Source organism: Cervus canadensis, chromosome 2, assembly GCF_019320065.1.
Source record: "Cervus canadensis isolate Bull #8, Minnesota chromosome 2, ASM1932006v1, whole genome shotgun sequence".
In the NCBI taxonomy this organism is placed as follows: Eukaryota; Metazoa; Chordata; class Mammalia; order Artiodactyla; family Cervidae; genus Cervus; species Cervus canadensis.
In genome coordinates, this window is record NC_057387.1 from 97,615,561 (window position 1) to 97,635,229 (window position 19,669).

The 19,669-nt window shown below is 42.6% G+C and overlaps 1 pseudogene; it reads right to left on the bottom strand.

The window, feature by feature from the left end:
- Positions 1-17,413: 17,413 nt before the first annotated feature.
- Positions 17,414-18,351, bottom strand: LOC122428081 (annotated as a pseudogene).
- Positions 18,352-19,669: the final 1,318 nt, after the last annotated feature.

Here is a 19,669-nt window from a genome sequence, read left to right on the forward strand (position 1 = left end):
TGAAGTATATGTAATGTATCGGGTTTCAGTGCCAAGGAATTTTCACACTTATTGTTTCATTTATGTCTCCTAACAGGAAGTTTAAATTAGCAGTTGGAGGTACTACTGGATATGTCCCCGTAATAGTTTGAATGATTTTGGGGTTTTGTTTGGGATTAAGTTGAGGGTCATCATTATGAAACGGAGAAGACCAAGTCAGAGAAGTGCTGTATTCGATGTTCCATTTTGTTACTCCCTTCCTGAGACAGACTTACCTTTCTCTCTGTTATTCATCCCATTTTCTGTTTTTCTTGGGACAACAGAGGTTGCTAAGCCTTGGTTTAAGGATCAAGATTAGGACTATTACACTCATTATTTGGGTTAAGGTTTTTTATCACTGTTAGGATTAGCATTAAGTTTAGAATTGGGGATTAAAGTGGGTTCTACATGAAGTTTTGACTTCATATTTAAGATTTACCTTTTTCTAGAGAACAAAAGTTTACTGGTGTTCATGAATGATGTCATTGATTCATCATGTTTTTGCCAAAAACTTACCGTTTGTTATAAATCAGAAAGGTAAGGAAGAGTTAAAAATAATATGGGTGGAAAAGTGATTTCACACAGTCTACCAAGATAAATTCTAAACATGTCAAAGAGTTTAACTCAAAAAATACAATTATAAAGCAACTTAGGAGAAAATACACTTGGGTGAGTATTTATTTTATGATGGAACAGAGAAAGGCTGTTGGCATCACCAGAGTGTTCTAAGTCCTTCAACCTCATGGTGTTGACCCCTTTTCCTCTAATAAGCAAACAAAGCAACACAACTCCTCAATTTGAGTTGCTCTATAATTCCTCAGTATTGTTGAGGGATTCTTGTGCATTTTTGTTCATTTTGCTCTAAAATCTGTGCTGCTGTTCAATCCTTGACCCCCCTAATTGTCTTTCTTGTGTCAGTACTGACCTCTTCAGTGGTTCATCCCTATTCTCTTTCTCCTTTATGCCCCAAAGTTTACCAACACAAGAATGCTATTTGTAAGACTCATCCTGAAGGTGTAATAAAAGGATGATGACTTACATTGCAGCGCAGAACAGAAAATGATTTTACAAATGAACACAGTATTGTAAAGTCCGTAAGTCATCTGTGCAGCAGATTTTCCTCTCTATCCTCCAGCCAGCTGTTTCTAACCTCCTTCCTGGAACCTCATCTCATCTCTTTTTTGTCTCCCTGCTCTAGGATTCTCCTTACTCCTGTTACCAGGGCAACCAGCCACAAACCCCCAATTCCTCTAACTCTGTGCTTTTCGGCTTTCCTGTGCTTCAGAATCCCCTGGAGGGCTTGTCAGATGCTGCTGTGTCTCATACCAAGTTGTGATTTGGAAAATCTTGGGTGGAGCCTGAGAATTCGCATTTCTAATACGTTGCTAGGTAATGCAGATGGTGGGGGCCACACTTTGAGAACAGATCTACTTAGTTGTAAAGGGAAATTTGGCTCTTTCACAGTTTGTCTCTACATTATGCTCAAGCTGTTACATTCCCCATGGCCCAGACCAATATTTTCTTTCTTTCATGTGAGCATAAAAAAAAGGAAGAAAACTAAAGAAAAAGATAAATAGTCCTGGCTATATAAAATGGAAATTTTCTCTAAGTTAAAAAAATGAATAATATTTGTTGCATATGTGGAATACAAGTGATTAATATCATTAGAATATAAAGAATATAAAGATTGCTTCTTCATAAAGAAAAGCAATAATAACCGAGAATATGAATAATCCATTTACAAAAGAGGAGATTAATAAACAATGAACCTACAAAAGTTTAAACTTAATAGTAATCAAAGACTGCAAGTTAAAACATCAATGAAAGAGTTTTAACCTAATATTGACAAAAAATTATTTTAAAATGATAATATCTGGCATCAACCAGCTTACTGTAAAAGAGAAATTCTTATATATTGATATGGAAATTCATATGGGAATAAATTACTCTAATCTTTCTGTAGGAAAATTTGACAGTATGTAATTTTACCTGTCATAGCTCCTTGGAAAAAAAGCTATGTATGACAAACCTAGACAGCATATTAAAAAGCAGAGACATCACTTTGCCAACAAAGGTCCATATGGTTACAGCTATGGTTCTTCCAGTAGTCATGTACTGATGTGAGAGTTGGATCATAAAGATGACTGAGCGCCAAAGGATTGATGCTTTTGAACTGTAGTATTGGAGAAGACTCTTGAGAGTCCCCTTGGACTGCAAAGAGATCAAACCAGTCAATCCTAAAGGAAATCAACAGTGAATATTCCTTGGAAGGGTTGATGCTGAAACTGAAACTCCAATACTTTGGCCACCTGATTCGAAGAACTGACTCATTGGAAAAGACTCTGATGCTGGGAAAGAGTGAAGACAGGAGGAGAAGGGGATGACAGATGTTGAGACAGTTGGATGACATTACCGACTCAATGGACATGAGTTTGAGCAAGCTCTGGGAGATGGTGATGGACAGGGAAGCCTGGCATGCTGAAGTCCATGGGGTCACAAAGAGCTGGACACAACTGAGCGCCTGAACTGAACAGAGCTCACCTTTAAGAATTTTGCATAGGGAAAAATGAGGGATGTGGGGAGAGATTGTCATCAAGGAGGTTTATTAGAGTATTACTTCTAATGGGTAAAATTGGACAAAACATAAATGTCCTATAACAGGTAATTGGTTAAATCAATTGTGGTCTATTGATATGATTAAACACCTTGTAGCCTTTAAAATGGGCTTCCCAGGTGGTTCAGTGGTAAGCACCTGCCTGCCAAACAGGAGACACAGGAGATGTGGTTTTGATCCCTGGGTTGGGAAGATTCCCTGGAGGAGTAAATGGCAACCCACTAAAGTATTCTTGCCTGAAAGATTCCACAGACAGAGGAGCCTGTTGGGCTAGAGTCCATGGGGTTGCAAGAGTCAGACACAGCTGAGCAACTGAGCATGCACACACCAACCTTTAAAATAATATTTTGTAGATTATTTCACATTGTGGAGAAATGCTCCAACAGATTGTTGTTAAAAAGCAGAATATGAAACTATATATAGCCCAATCCTAACAGTACAAAGATCATATGCACAGACTAAGAGTTGGAAATAATTATACCAAAACATTAACAGTGGTCATTTCTGGTGATTAAATTTACGGGTGATATTTATTTTTAAAAATTCTTTGTTGTTGTTGGTATTGAGTTGCTCAGTCGTGTCTGACTCTTTGCAACCCCATGGACTGCAGCATGCCAGGCTTCCCTGCCCTCTATCATCTCTCAGAGCCTGTTCAAATTCATGTCCATTGAGTTGGTGATGCTGACTCACCCAACCATCTCATCATCTGTTGTCCCCTTCTCCTCCTGTCTTCAGTCTTTCCCAGGATCAGAGAATTCTTTGAACTTTCCAATTTTTATACAATAAACATAAATAACTTTTATAATAAGGAATAAATTTCGAGTGATACTTTGAAGATGGAACATATAGGGATTTGGCTTCTCCATTCAGACTAGTTAGATAAAAGGGTGGATATGAGAGTGGAAGATCAGAGATGGAGAAAGACATGTTGGACCTAGACAAGACTGGAAAAGGATGGAAGGGAAAGCTTTTCCTTTTGTCTGAGCTCATCCCCTCTACTGAGCTGCACTTGGAAATCAGCTTATATAGATTAATACACGTACATTTACTGCTTAAGGTAAAAGTCTTTTGGATAGGAGATAGTCCTGAGAGAGGGAAACCCTTGAACAAGGTTCCTAGTGATGAGAGGCTGCCCAGTTTTTACCTCCAGCTTGTACCTGCAGGGTTGGGGTAGAGGAGATGTGGGTGACAGGACTCTGCCTTCCGGGACTCCTTGCCCTAAGATGAGCTTGTGTCACTGTCCTAAGTGGAGCCTGGGGACTGGTTCCTGCCTTTACTTCACTTGGCTGGTTTGCTGTGTGTCTTAAGAGCCATTACTTGGCCTCTCTGAATCTCAGTTTCTGACCCTGCCACAGCCAGATTTGACACAGAAATGTTACCAATGAGAAGTAGTCAGAAATGGATTGTGTGATTGCAAATTCCTAGTAGGGGTGAGCCTCTGGTCCCCAAATTGGTTATAGCTGGGGCTGGGGGTGGAGAAGGACATGGCAACCCACTCCAGTATTCATGCCTGGAGAATCCCCATAGACAGAGGAGCCTGGTGGGCTACGGTCCATGGGGTCACCAAGAGTCGGACACGACTGAAGTGACTTAGCATGCACTCATGGGGCTGGGGGTACCAGCCTTGTTCCCTGTTAGGATGTAATAGAAATCAGAAAAAAATTGTTTTCTTTTCACATTGGACCCTTATATTTGTCTTCTACCCACATGCCTACTCTCCTGCAGCACAGGTTAAGAGAAGACTCAAAGTAGTCTTGAATTTTCACTTTTGCCATTTACCGCCATGATTCTGAGCAAGTAATTGTTTCTTATCTGTGTAAAAAAAAAAAAGAGGTTTATCGCAATAATATACAATTCTGTCAAGTTCTGAAGATATGCTTTCTCCTCCCTTCCCCTGTCGTTGGCTCTTCCCTCTTTCCCTGATACCCTCCTGCGGCATCAGCACCAATCTGCAGGGGCTAAGGATGACTCAGAAAATAGATAAAACTAGAGAGCAACAAAAGCAGAAAGAATGATGGAAATAGATAAGTCAGGCCCAGAAGTCAAGAAGAGACACAAACACAAGAGACAAGAAGGCAGGGAGAGGCGCTGAGAACCAGAATCTGGGGGCGGGACACAGAGAGGAAGAGAGGAAAATGGATGGTGGGTATGTAATTGACATCAACAGGAGGAGAAGGGGGGACTCGGAAGGAGAAACGTGGGAGAATGTTTATTCTCCTTGTATAGAGAGTGGACAAAAGACTAGAGGAAAGAGGCAGAGAGGTATGAGACTCAAAGAGTCAGCGGATGGAACAAGATGAAGATACAAGAGGAGAAAGAGGTAGGGAGACAAGGGAAAGACAGAAAGGAATGTCAGAGATGCTGGGAAGGTGGGGTGTGAGCCAGGTCTGAGAGAAAGAGGCACCAGAGGTTGTGACCGGAACAGCAAAGAGCCTGCAGAGACCAGACAGGGGAAAAGAGAAACAGGCAACCCACAGGGCAGGTGGAGAGAGGCACGGGCAAGGCCAGTCTCCCGCGGAGAGAGAAGGGTCTGGAAGAGAGGGCAAGGGCAAAAAGATGGGGGCTATTGCAGACAAGGGAGAGCAGGACAGAGGGCTGGAGGCAGAGAGAGCGGGAAAGTGAGGGAGATTCACAGACAGCGGAGGATGAGGGCAGAGAACTGGGCTCCCAGGCTAGACCCAGAAACACTTGTGAGTCAAAGGGGCAGCTGTAGACTAAAGAGAAGAGGTGAAAGGCAGGGTGTCTGGAGATGACTCTACTGCAGGCAAATCTGGTAGTATAGCAAGCAGTAAACAGATGTCAAGTTGGAAAGAAAGGCACAGAGTGAACTGAAGACCCAGTCAAACAGAAGAGTAAAGCTACATACTCAGGAAAAAAAGTCAGAGGATATGGGACAAAGACTTTGGATGCAGAGAAACACAGAGACAGCAAACAGAAATAGAGGCAGAAGGAGAAAGATGGAGATGGATGGAGAGTAAGAAAGAAAAGGAAAAGCAGAGACAGAGAGATAATAACAGGCCCAGAGACAGAGAAAGGGATGGATGGACACAGAGAAAAAGAGGCAGAGACAGCCATGGACATACTCACAGAGATGTGGAGAGAGAGACCGAAGTGAGCGGGAACTGCAGACCAGGCTGGACTCCACTCTAGAGCTCCCAGCATGGCTTGGGAGCAGTTGCAGGCTGGCTTGCTCCCCAGAGTGGTTGGGGAACTGCTATCACAAGCTTATATCCCTGCTGGGAAGGGGGTTGCGGGCAGAGCTCCCTCAGATTCAGGGGCCACTTGTGAGTGGCATGTGGCCCCAGGGCTCTAGCCAGGAGCCACAGCTTCTGCAGCCCTTTCCTGTGGTCAAGGAGGAAGAACCAGGTTCCCATTCAGGAGCATCACTCCTGCTCAGGCCAGGTCCTTCTAGAAGCCCAGGTAGGGCAGCCAGAATGTAAGGCTCAGATGGGGCAGGAGTGTTGCTGAGGGAGCGGCGTGTCCTGGGACTCAGGCTATGCTCAGAGGACAGGTCTTTGCTCAGCTGCTCCTCCTTCCCCAGGAAAAGAAAAATGAGCTCCCCTGGGAGGTGTAGGGTGATGAAGGCCATGAAATGGTCCTCTCCCTCCGCCAGGTGGCATCCCCAGGGCTCTTTCATCCATTAGAAACTGTAGGCAGTGTCTAGGGTCCTGGAACTTTAATCTACAGACATATTAGAGACATGAATGATATTTGAGTCAAAATAGGGATCCCACAAAATAAAATTAGTAAATAGCTAAATAAATAGTAAGTAGAACTATTTATCAGTTCAGTTCAGTCCAGTCACTCAGTCGTGTCTGACTCTTTGCGACCCCATGAATCGCAGCACGCCAGGCTTCCCTGTCCATCACAAACTCCCGGAATTTACTCAAACTTATGCCCATCGAGTCAGTGATGCCATCCAGCCATCTCATCCTCTGTCATCCCCTTCTTCTCCTGCCCCCAATCCCTCTCAGCATCAGGGTCTTTTCCAATGAGTCAACTCTTCGCATGAGGTGGCCAAAGTACTGGAGTTTCAGCTTCAGCATCAGTCCTTCCAATGAACACCCAGGACTGATCTCCTTTAGGATGGACTGGTTGGATCTCCTTGCAGCCCAAGGGACTCTCAAGAGTCTTCTCCAACACCACATTTCAAAAGCATCAATTTTTCGGCACTCAGCTTTCTTCGCAGTCCAACTCTCACATCCATACATGACTACCGGAAAAGCCATAGCCTTGACCAGACGGACCTTTGTTGGCAAAGTAATGTCTCTGCTTTTTAATATGCTATCAAGGTTGGTCATAACTTTCCTTCCAAGGAGTAAGGGTCTTTTAATTTCATGGCTGCAGTCACCATCTGCAGTGATTTTGGAGTCCCAAAAAAATAAAGTCTGACACTGTTTCCACTGTCTCCGCATCTATTTGCCATGAGGTGATGGGACCAGATGCCATGATCTTAGTTTTCTGAATGTTGAGCTTTAAGCCAACTTTTTCACTCTCCTCTTTCACTTTCATCAAGAGGCTTTTTAGTTCGTCTTCACTTTCTGCCATAAGAGTGGTGTCATCTCATATCTGAGGTTATTGATATTTCTCCCGGCAATCTTAATTCCAGCTTGTGCTTCTTCCAGTCCAGCATTTCTCATGATGTACTCTGCATAGAAGTTAAATAAGCAGGGTGACAGTATACAGCCTTGACGTACTCCTTTTCCTATTTGGAACCAGTCTGTTGTTCCATGTCCAGTTCTAACTGCTGCTTCCTGACCTGCATACAGATTTCTCAAGAGACAGGTCAGGTGGTCTGGTATTCCCATCTCCTTCAGAATTTTCCACAGTTTATTGTGATGCACACAGTCGAAGGCTTTGGCGTAGTCAATAAGCAGAAATAGATGTTTTTCTGGAACTCTCTTGCTTTTTCGATGGTCCAGTGGATATTGGCAATTTGATCTCTGGTTCCTCTGCCTTTTCTAAAACCAGCTTGAACATCTGGAAGTTCTCGGTTCACATATTGCTGAAGCCTGGCTTGGAGAATTTTGCGCATTACTTTACTAGCATGTGAGATGAGCGCAATTGTGCGGCAGTTTGAGCATTCTTTGGGATTGCCTTTCTTAGGGATTGGAATGAAAACGGACCTTTTCCAGTCCTGTGGCCCCTGCTGAGTTTTCCAAATTTGCTGGCATATTGAGTGCAGCAGTCAATGGCAATTCATTCAACTCTTAGATAGTCATATATCAGAAGTGATATCTTCATTATATTTGATGTAGGACGTGGTACATTTTAACATGTGTCTAGTAAACAATGGTGCCCATGGAGGTCTGAAACTACCCATTGGCCTCTTGAGTCTCAGACCCATGAGGGTGTGTTGTGTCATTTCAAGTCACTTGATGAGAAGCTCTACTCAAGCAGAAGAGAAGGGGCCAGGTACCCTTGTGGCCCCTTACTTGGCAAGGACTGTGGCATCAAGGACCTGAGAGAGGAAACAGGAAGAACTTGCCTCCTGCAATTTTGACAGAGTGAGGTAGCAAGGAAGTTTTTGGAGCCCCCCTTTTGACACCTCTGGCCAAGGGGTAGGAAGTTCAGTCCTGCCTGAAGGCAAAAGAAACTTCAGACTCCATCCTTCCTGAGCATGAGAAGGTCCGCTGCCCACACAGAGCCCAGGGGAATTGGAGTTACACTTGTTTCCTGGGCCAGTGTTTCCCCACAGGAGCCAGACTGGGGTTTGGGCTGAAAGCTGGGAGCCACAGGGGAGAGGCTGATGAGAGTAGAGCCTATCTGCAGAGCCTTGCTTCTGGGAAAGGCAGTCTCCTTAGGTGGGGGCACCAGGCACTTTCAAGCCCTCACTGTGTCCTACATGCACCAGATGAAGTCCCTTCTTTCTCCTCCTTATTGGTCACTCGAGCAGTTCCTCCTGGGTGGCGGTCTGTCTCCTGCTCCCCAGATCCTGATCCTGACCCCACTGTGGAGTCCACTGTAACACTGAATAGGCCCTGGAGGCCTCTTCCTCCACGGGAGGGGAGTTCAGGGTTTGGTGGTTTCCACATCCAGCTAAATCTGACTTCAGCTCCCTCTGAGACCCTCAGGTCTCAAAGGAAGGTCTTTGCCTGCCTCCCACCGTATCTTCACACCTCTGGAAGGCTGTATCCTTTCCCACATTCCCCTGGAAAGCTCTCTCCCAGGCTGCCCACTCCAAGCAGCCAGGGTTTCCAGGTGCATGACCCACCTCACTTCTCATATGCCAGGGCCTGGATCTAACAACAGGCTCTGGGGGTGGTAAGCATTCCCATGGCTGCTGCAGCCGGCTTTCTGACCTGCAGTTCTGACTTTCCTCCCCCTGGCCATAGCCCACATTGGTTCCACGTGCAGCTCCTTCATCCAGCTGCCAAAGACCTTCCTGCCCTGAATCTTGTCCATCTCCACAGCCTTCCCTCTTGCAGATCAAGGAAATCTTTGACATATGTTTATTTGAGAAAAACGGTAAGGAAAAGACTCATAAGTTCATTAAGAATTCTATTCATTATAAGTCATTATTCTATTTATCAAAAAAGTGAAAAGAATGCTTTTCAGCAGTGAAAAAAAATCAATGAGGAAAATTGTAGAAACATAATGAATGAGCGAATAAATCAAGTAACATGTGTAACTGAATTTTAAAAATCATGGGAACAGTAAATTGTTTAAGAATTGTGTTATATTTTTCAAAATATTAATAAAAGCAATTAAAAAATTTTAGACCTTAAAATGTTAGCTATCATTGTCTCCAAGTCTAAGATAATAGCTATGTGTTTGCATCTATTGTGTAATTTTAAGAATTAACTTATATGACTTTTGAATCAAAGAAAACAAGTCACAAACTGAGAGAAGATATTTTCTTTTTAAAATTTTTATTTATTTGGTTATACCAGGTTTTAGTTGTGTCATGTCAATTCTTAATTGGGGCATGTGGGATCTAGTTCCCCCACCAGGGATCAAACCCAGGCACCATGGATTGAGAGCATGGAGTCTCAGCCATTGAACCACCAGGGAAGTTCCCAAGAAGATATATTCAGAGCATGAGTATAATAGTGAACATATGATAAGCTATAAATTAAGAAAAGGTAAACATATCTCATATTCATTGAACAGTTAGTATTTTTTTTTATTATAATAAGTGCTTTCATGTATTATCTCATTTAACCCTTCTAACACCCCGCTGAAGTCTATGGCTTATTCTTCCCATTAACAGATGAGGCAACTGAGACTCACAGAAGTTAGTAACTTGCCCATCATTACTGAGTTAGTAAAGGGTTAGCTGAGGTTAGAATACAGAAATCTGACTCCAGGGTTGACTTCACTACTCAATACTACCAATAATCTTATGAAAAGATGTTAAATTCACTAGCAATTAGGGACTTACAAATGAAGCAAAAACAATGTCACCATTTTCCATCTATGAGATAGATAGCAACTTTAGAATGATTGAGACAGATGATATTATCAAGTGTTGATGAAAATGAATGGTGTACATTGGTATAACTACTTAGAAGAATAATTTAGGAGCATGTGAAGAAAGTTGAGTGGCGAAGAATCGATGCTTTTGAACTGTGGTGTTGGAGAAGACTCTTGAGAGTCCCTTGGGCTGCAAGGAGATCCAACCAGTCCATCCTAAAGGAAATCAGTCCTGGGTGTTCATTGGAAGGACTGATGCTGAAGCTGAAACTCCAATACTTTGGCTACCTCATGCAAAGAGTTGACTCATTGGAAAAGACCCTGAAGCTGGAAGGGATTGGGGGCAGGAGGAGAAGGAGATGACAGAGCATGAGATGGCTGGATGGCATCACTGACTTGATGGACATGAGTTTGAGTAATCTCCGGGAGTTGGTGATGGACAGGGAGGTCTGGTATGCTGCGATTCATGGGGTTGCAAAGAATCAGACACGACTGAGCGACTGAACTGAACTGAGTAAATTTGAAAGTTTTAAATTCCACCACATTCAGTGGAAAAAAATACTTACATATGGAGAAATGTCCAAAGACATTTGTCACAGAACTGTTTAAATAGTGAAAAGTTGGAAATGAACAAAAGTTCAATAATAAAGAATTAGATAAATGAAATGTGGCAAATTAAATTGCTTGTTAAAGAGAGTGAGTTAGGGATTTCCTTGGTGGATGAGAATCTGCCTAATGCAGGGGAAATGAGTTTGACCCCTGGTCTGGGAAGAATCTGCCTGCCAGGGAGCAACTAAGCCCATGTGCCACAACTGCAACAACTGAGCTCTTAGAGCCTTCAAGCTGCAACAACTGAGCCTGCTCAAACTCACATCCATTGAGTCGGTGATGAAATCCAATCATCTCATCATTTGTCATCCCCTTTTCCTCCTGCCTCTATCTTTCCCAGCATCAGGGTCTTTTCCAGTGAGTCAACTCTTCGCATCAGGTGGCCAAAGTATTGGACCTTGAGCTTCATCATTGGTCCTTCCAATGAATATTCAGGACTGATTTCCTTTAGGATGGACTGGTTTGATTCTCCTTGCAGCCCAAGGGACTCTCAAGAGTCTTCTCCAACACCACAGTTCAAAAGCATCATTTCTTCAGTGCTCAGCTTTCTTTATGGTCCAATTCTCACATCCATACATTATTACTGGAAAAACCATAGCCTTGACTAGGTGGACCTTTGTTGGCAAAGTAAAGTCTCTGCTTTTTAATAAAATCTTAAGTGCATACAAAATTCAATGTATTGTTTATGGATACAATTATATGTAAGCAAAAGCTTTAAAACACCCTAAATAGACTACAATTTAATGATAGTGGTTGACTCAGAGTACATTATTTCTAAAATGTCCTAACTGGTAAATGTGGGACCTGATTTCCAGAATCTTCTTCTTATTTGTTTTGGGATTTGGCCTGCAGGAGTGAAGTAGCAGTTCTTATCATTGGATTGAAAGTCTTCATGATCAGGTATAGTGATGGCTAGACACTGAGGCTCATTTGGTCTTAGTTTGTCCTTGTTTTCCTTGGTAAGCTTATTTTATCGAAAGCTGACCCTGGAACTAATAGTAAAGCCTGGACTACACCTGAATCCTTGGCTGTGGCCTCTCAGAAGCAACAGGTTTCCAGAGACCTCTTTAAGAGTTCCCCTGTCATGGTTCAGTGGTAAGGAATATGCCTGCCAAGCAGGAGATTCCTGGGTTGAGAAGATCCCCTGAAGAAACAAATGACAATCCACTCTAGTATTCTTGCCTGATAAATCTGATGGGCTGAAGAGTCTGGTGGACTAGTCCATGGAGTTGCAAAGAGTTGAACAGGACTTAGCTACTGAGCACACAGGATCGCCGTTAGGGATGGATAAAGTTGTGATATGTGTATGTATATATACACATACAATGGAATATTACTCAGCCATAAAAAGAAACAAATTGGAGTCAGTTCTAGTGAGGTGGATGAACCTAGAGCCTGTTATACAAAGTGAAGTAAGTCAGAAGAGAAAAATAAATATTTTATATTAAAGCATATATATGGGATCTAGAAAAATGGTGCTGATGAACCTATTTCAATGGCAGGACTAGAGATGCAAACATGGAGAACAGACTTGTGTACACATGGGGTAAGGAGAGAGTGGGACTAATTGAGAAAGCAGCCCTGAAGCATATACATTACCTTGTACATAAAATAGATAGCTAGTGGGAAGTTGCTATATAACATAGGAAGTTCAACTTGGTGCTGTGTGACAACCTAGAGGGGTGGGATGGGGTCGGGGTGGGAAGAAGGTTCAAGAGGGAGGGGACATATGTATACTTATTGCTGATTCGTGCTGTTGTATGGCAGAAGCCAACACAACATTGTAAAGCAATTATCTTCCAATTAAAAAACATTAGAGAGACAGAGTTCCCCTGTCAGTGAAATTGAGTCAGCTGAAGTGATATGGATGAACCTAGAGCCTGTCATACAGAGTGAAATATTCAGAAAGAGAAAAACAAATATCACATATTAATGCAAATATACAGAATCTAGAAAACTGGTACTGATGAACCTATTTGCATGAAAGAAATAGAGGTGCAGGCATAGAGAATGAACTTATGGACGTCAGTGGGGAAGGAGAGTGGAGGATGAATTGGAAGAGTGGCATTGATATATACACACTACTATGTGTAAAATAGCTAGCTAGTGGGAAGCTGCTATATAGCATGGGGAACTCAGCCCTGTGCTATGATGGCCTATGGTGGTAGAATGGGGTGGTGGCAAGGAGGCTCAAGAAGGAAGGGGTATATGTATACATATAGCTGATTCACTGTGTTTTCCAGAGAAACTAATACAACACTGTGAAGCAATTATATTCCAATTAAAAGAGAGCGTTCCCCTGTTATAGTGTGTTAATGGATTGGATCTGGGGGTCTCACACCTTCCTGTAAGCTCTGACTTGTCTGCCTTTACCAGTGGATCATGATTAAGTATTAGCGATTTTATTCTGATTCTCCAATGCCCCCTCCTCAGTCTTCCCACAGTTGTGTAAGGTCTAATCCCTAAAATAAATTCTTAATCCATAGCACATGCAGTGTCTATGTTTCTTGAATGAACTCCAGTTGCTACATAGAACAAGTTTGTGCAGAGCTAGCCTGCCAGGCGTGGACTTACAGCAGGCACCTCCTCTTCCTGGTGGAAAACTTGAACCAGCTGGATTTAACCAAAATGGTAGTACCTCTGAACTTGCAGAGATTCTTGAACTGTGAAATAGAAGAGCTATACTGGGAACTGGCCCTGCAGGTCACTGGAGGTTGGCCAGGAGATACCACTTACTCAGGGCTCAGTACAATACAGTCGCTCAGTCATGTCTGACTCTTTGCAACCCAATGGACTGCAGTATGCCAGGCTTCCCTGTCCATCGCCAACTCCCGGAGCTTACTCAAACTCATGTTCATCAATTTGGTGATGCCATCCAACAATCTCATCCTCTGTTGTCCCCTTCTCCTGCCTTCAACCTTTCCCAGCATCAGGGTCTTTTCCAATAAGTCAGTTCTTCACATAAGGTAGACAAAATATTGGAGTTTCAGTTTCAGCATCAGTCCTTCCAATGAATATTCAGGACTGATTTCCTTTAAGATGGACTGGTTTGATCTCCTTGCAGTCCAAGGGACTCTCAAGAGTCTTCTCCAACACCACAGTTCAAAAGCATCAATGCTTCGGTGCTCAGTTTTCTTCACACTTTCTCCAACTCTCACATCCATACATGACTACTGGAAAAATTACAGCTTTGACTAGACAGAACTTTGTCAGCAAGTAATGTCCTTGCTTTTTAATATGCTGTCTAGGTTGGTTATAGTTTTTCTTCCAAGGAGCAAGCGTCTTTGAATTTCATGGCTGTAGTCATTATCTGCAGTGATTCTGGAGCCCAAGAAAATAAAGTCTCTCACTGTTTCCATTGTTTCCTCATCTATTTGCCATGAAGTGATGGGCCCAGATGCCTTGATGTTAGTTTTTTGAATGTTGAGTTTTAAGCCAGCTTTTTCACTCTCCTCTTTCACTTTCATCAAGAGGCTCTTTAGTTCTTCGTTTTCTGCCATAAGGGTAGTGTCATCTGTGTATCTGATGTTATTGACATTTCTCTAGGCAGTCTTGAATCCAGCTTGTGCTTACTCCAGCCTGGCATTTCTCATGATGTGTTCTGCATAGAAGTTAAATAAGCAGGGTGACAATATACAGCCTTGACATACTCCTTTCCCAATTTGGAACCAGTTCATTGTTCCATGTCCAGTTCTAACTGTTGCTTCTTGATCTGCATACAGCTTTCTCAGGAGGCAGGTAAGATGGTGTGGTATTCCCATTTCTTAAAGAATTTTCCACAGTTTATTGTGATCCACACAGTCAAAGGCTTTGGCATAGTCAACAAGGTAGAAGTAGAGGTTTTTATGGAACTCTTGCTTTTTTGATGATCCAACAGATGTTGGCAATTTGATCTCTGGTTCCTCTGCCTTTTCTAAAACCAGCTTGAACATCTGGAAGTTCATGGTTCATGTACTGTTGAAGACTGGCTTGGAGAATTTTGAGCATTACTTTGCAAGCCTATGAGATGTGTGCAATTGTGGCATAGTTTGAACATTCTTTGGCATTGCGCTTCTTTGGGATTGGAATGAAAATTGAGCTTTTCCAGTCCTGTGGCCGCTGCTGAGCTTTCAAAATTGCTGGCATATTGAATGCAACACTTTCACAGCATCATCTTTTAGGATTTGAAATAGCTCAACTGGAATTCCATCACCTCCAGTAGCTTTGTTCACAGTGATGCTTCCTAAGGCCCGTTTGACTTCACATTCCAGGATGTCTGGCTGTAAGTGAGTGATCACACCATTGTGGTTTGTATAGTTTTTTTGTATAGTTCTTCTGAGTATTTCACACTTTAATGTGAGGACAGCATCCATTGTGTTCATCAGAAGCAGACCTAGCACTTCTGTGATCAACACTCCCATCACCTTCTAGCAGCCAGGAGAGCATAATGTATCCCTTTAGAGACACAGAGGAATCTGTAACTGCAACCAGTTTTGACAGGCATCACTCTGGGAACAGATAAGGACTCCCTGTAAGAGGAAAGTAATGGAGGAAGGGGTGATGTACCTGGTGTTCCGGCTCTGCAAGTCTCTAGTAATCATGACCCTCAGAGCTGGAAACAATGTCAGAGGTCATCCAGGTAGGTTTCCTGGGCTCCATCGGCCTCACCTCTGCTGCCCTCTTGACCAGGTTCAGAATGAATAACCACTTCTACATCCTTATTTGTAGCCTGCTGCTGAGCTGAGTATATCTGGGGTTGAGTTGAAATTTTCTTTGCTGGTTTTTCTGCTTTCAGTTTTGACTTTCTGTTTGACCACATGTTTTAATGGAGCTAAAACCTAGAGTATGAACACAGCTGACTGCATAGAATTTAAACATCTTTTGCAATGCTCTGGCCATAGACTGGGCCTTGCGAAGGTCTTTGCTACTATACAACCAGAGCCTAGACTAATTACTATTACTTGGTCATGTGAAATATGAATGCACTTTTTAGGTCAGTCTGTACTCCAACTGGCAATGTATGAAAATCCATGTTTTATTGTGTTCTCAATTTATTATTGAGGCCACCTCTCCTCTATTCTGTAACTCTGCCAGATTCTAAAGACAAAAAAGTGGTATCTCATTGATATTTTAAATCGCATTTCTTGATGCCTGTTATGGTATGATTTTCCCATATGTTTATTAACTTTTTGGACTTCTTTTTTATAAAGTGTCATATCTGTTGCCAGTTTTCCTAAGTGTGTATATTTTTCTTACCCATTTGTAAGAGCTTCTTCTGTGTTAATGATTTTATTCATGTGTCTATAAGTATGTTGCAGTTATATGCTTTGTGTTGCTATTTGCCTTTAATTTTGCCTCATTGTGCAATGCTCTGGCTCCTGGATGGTGAGGTTGGGTAATAGCTTTGGGGAATTGTGAACCTGCACCTTTGACATGGAGCCTGGCTTCTTCCAGAGGGAACAGACATTCATGTTATATTTTTTGGCAAGCCCAGCTGATTTTTTTTTGTAAGGAGTTTCATAGGCAGTGTACATCAGCAAGAGGCTGGGAAAAACCTAAAGGGGCTGCATGCTAGCTTATGGGACATGTCTCTAGAACATCAGGGGAATTGTTTTGTTGGGTTCTGAAGTTCCCATGGCAGCCAGCAGTCAGTAAATATAGGTGATGCCCTGTACCATGACCCTGCAGATTGATGAAACATGGGGAAAAAATTCATATTTGTAAAGATTCTATGAGAAATAAACATTGTTTTGGGGAAAGTCCCTTCAAGCAAGAGAGACAGAGCAAAAAAACTCCACTGAATTTTTAACCTCTTTCTGAACTTCCTAAATTTTGCATCTAGGGGTCACATTGTATTCATCCTCTAATTTCTCTCATCCTTAAGTGCACAGAATCTCTTCTTGAGATTATCCAGAGAGGCTATTGTTTTTAAAAATGGATGTCATTAGAAAAAAACAAAGGAGAAATGAAGAGAGAAAAGTACGGAAAAAAATGGTCATAAAGGAAAATTTTGCCCCTTTCTAAGATACTAATAACTTCAATTGATCCCAGATGCTCTAACTGGCACAGCTTATAGATGGGTACATATAAGCTCATTTCATCCTTCTCAAGTTCTTTTCCCACCTTAAAAATCTCCACTTCACAGTTTCTGAGTTCCCTCTTCTTCCACTCTCCGACTCCATCACCCTATTTTTTTTTCCCACTGTCTCTCTAGGGATTCAGTCACTGCCACTAACCAGGAAGATCATGACCATTTAAGGGTTGATAATTCATCCACGAGTAAAAGATATTGAAAATTGAAACTAACATTTCCTAAAAAATTACTGTATGTCACACTCTGTATGAAAAACATGTTGTGTATTATCTCATTTAATCATTACAACTTCCCTCTGAGGGAGCGATACAAACCTTAGAGGAGTTAAGTGAGCTGTAAGAATTCACATGCCAAAAATTAATAAATAAAAACACATGATTAATTATGTTAATAGAAAAAAATTCACATATCTCATAAATGATAAAGCCAAGGGTGTCATCCTGGTCTGCCTGGCACTAGAGTCCAGGCTCTTGACCAATGTGTTAGATCTTCTGGATCGTCTTTGTCTCAAACCACAGCACCATAGATAATGCTGATTGCCAAGCACCCTGTTCTCTCCCACTGGAGAGTTGAATGGTTAGCTTTATGGAGACCATCTCTTCCAGGTCTCATGGAAGAGTCTTCAGGGAGTTGGTGAGTGTGCGCCCTCATGTAAGATTTCCCAGATCTTAATCTTTAAAGTGTCACTCTGGGACCCTGTCCTTTCCTATCAATATGAGGAAAGCATTTTTCACATCCTTATTCCTCAGACTGTAGATGACAAGGTTGAGGAAGGCTGTGGCAATGTTATAGAAAAGGGCCATTTTCTTGCCATTGTTTGACAAGGAGTCAGAGCCAGGGCTCATGTATATGATGATGCATGGAATAGCAAACATGGTAACCACAGTGATGTGGGAGGTACAGGTGGAGAAGGCCTTGATCCGTCCTTGGGCTGAGCGGATCTTCATGATGGTGGCAAAGATGTTGACATAGACAAGGACAATCAAGGAAAGTGGGACCACAATAACATTGAAGCCTGTGATGAAGTCCATCAAGTCACTGAGGGATGTGTCTGCACAGGCCAGCCTCAGGACCGCAGGGATCTCACAGAGGTAGTGGTCAACTCCATTAGGGCCACAGTAGGGAAGGCGCATAGCAAAGAAGGTATCAGTCAGGCCACCCGCCACACCATAGGCTGCACAGATGCCCACCATGAGAAGGCACAGCCAGCGGCTCATGATGACCTCATATCAGAGAGGGTGGCAGATGGCACGTACCTGTCCACTGACACGATGGTGAAAAGCCAGGACTCAGTGATCCCAAAGAGGAGGAAGATGTACATCTGGGCCACACATCTAGCAAAGGAGATGGCTCTCTTCTTGCTGAGAATGTGCATGAGCATCTGGGGCACCGTCGTGGTGGTGTAGCACATGTCCAGCAGGGAGAGGACACTGATGAAGAAGTACATGGGCATGTGGAGGCGTGTGTCCTGGTGGATGAGAGTGATGAGGAGGCTGTTGCTCACAAGGATGAGCAGGTAAAAGACCAGAAAGAAGGTGAAGAGCAGAGGATTGGTCCTGGGGTTTGAGGCAAAGCCCAACAGGATGAATTCTGTCACAGTGGACTGGTTGAGCTCCTGCATTGTGATCCACCTGTTTAAAGATTTTGAGGGATATGTAGTTTATTGGGTTTTGGTACCAACAAACTTTCACACTCATTTTTTCATTTATGTTTCTTAACAGGAAGTTTGGGCTAGCAGATGGGGCACTACTGGAGAGGTCCCTGTAGTAGTTTGAGTGGTGTCAACATTGGTTCTGGATTAAGTTACGGTCATGGTGATGAAATGGTGAAGGCCAAGTCAAGGAAATGCTGTGTGCTGTGTTCAATTCTGTCTCTCCCTTTCCAGAGACAGCTTTGCTTTTCTCAGACTTAATTCATTCCAGTTTATGAGTTCTCTTTGGACAACAGAGGTTGTTAAACCTTGGTTTAAAGATCAGGATTAGAACTATTACACTCATAATTTGGGTTAAGCTTTTCATCACTGTTAGGATTATCATTAATGTTAGCCTTTTTCTGGTGAATGAAACTTTACCATTGTTCATTAATTATGTCATTGATTCAACATGATTTTTGCCAAATGCTTACTCTTTGTTGCAAATCAGGGTGGCAAGGAAGAATTATAAATGATATGGGTGGGAAAATGATTTCACGCATCTACTAAGATAAATTCTAAGTATGTTAAAGAGTGAAATGCAAGAAATAATATAGTAAGACAATCTTGGAAAAATATATGGGTGAATATTTATTTTATGGTGGGAGAGATGCCTTTAAGCATCAACTGATTAAGTCCTTCAGCCTCTTGGTGTTGACCCTTTTCCTCTAATAACAAAAGACAGCAACACAGCTCCTCATCTGACCTTCTGTCTATTTACTCAGTAGTTGTGAGGGTTCCTTGTGTATCCCAGGTCATTTTGCTCTAAAATCCTTGGTCTCATTGAATCTTTGATCCACCTTGCTGCCTTGCTTGTGTAGGTACTGAACTCTTCAGTGGATCATCCCTATGCTCTTTCTTCTTCATGTCCCCAAACCTCACTGACACAGGAATGATATATATGAGACTTGTCCTAAAGGTATGGGTAAAAGGAAAGACTTAGAATGCAGCACAGAACAGAAAACTCTTTTTTTAATGAACATTTAATGCTGCATAGTTCCTAAGTTATCTGTGCAGCACTTCTTCCTCTCTAGCTCCCAGCCAGCTGGTGAGTGACTGGAGACTGGTCTACTTCTTGGAACCTCCTCCCATCACCCCTTGTCTCCCTGTTCTAGGACTCTCCTTACTCCTGTTACCTGGGCTATGAGCCACGAATCCAATGCTTCCAAATCAGTGCTTTCAAACTTTACTGTGCTTCAGAATTACCTGGAAGGCGTGCCAGATGCTGCTGCTGTGTGTCATAAGGAGG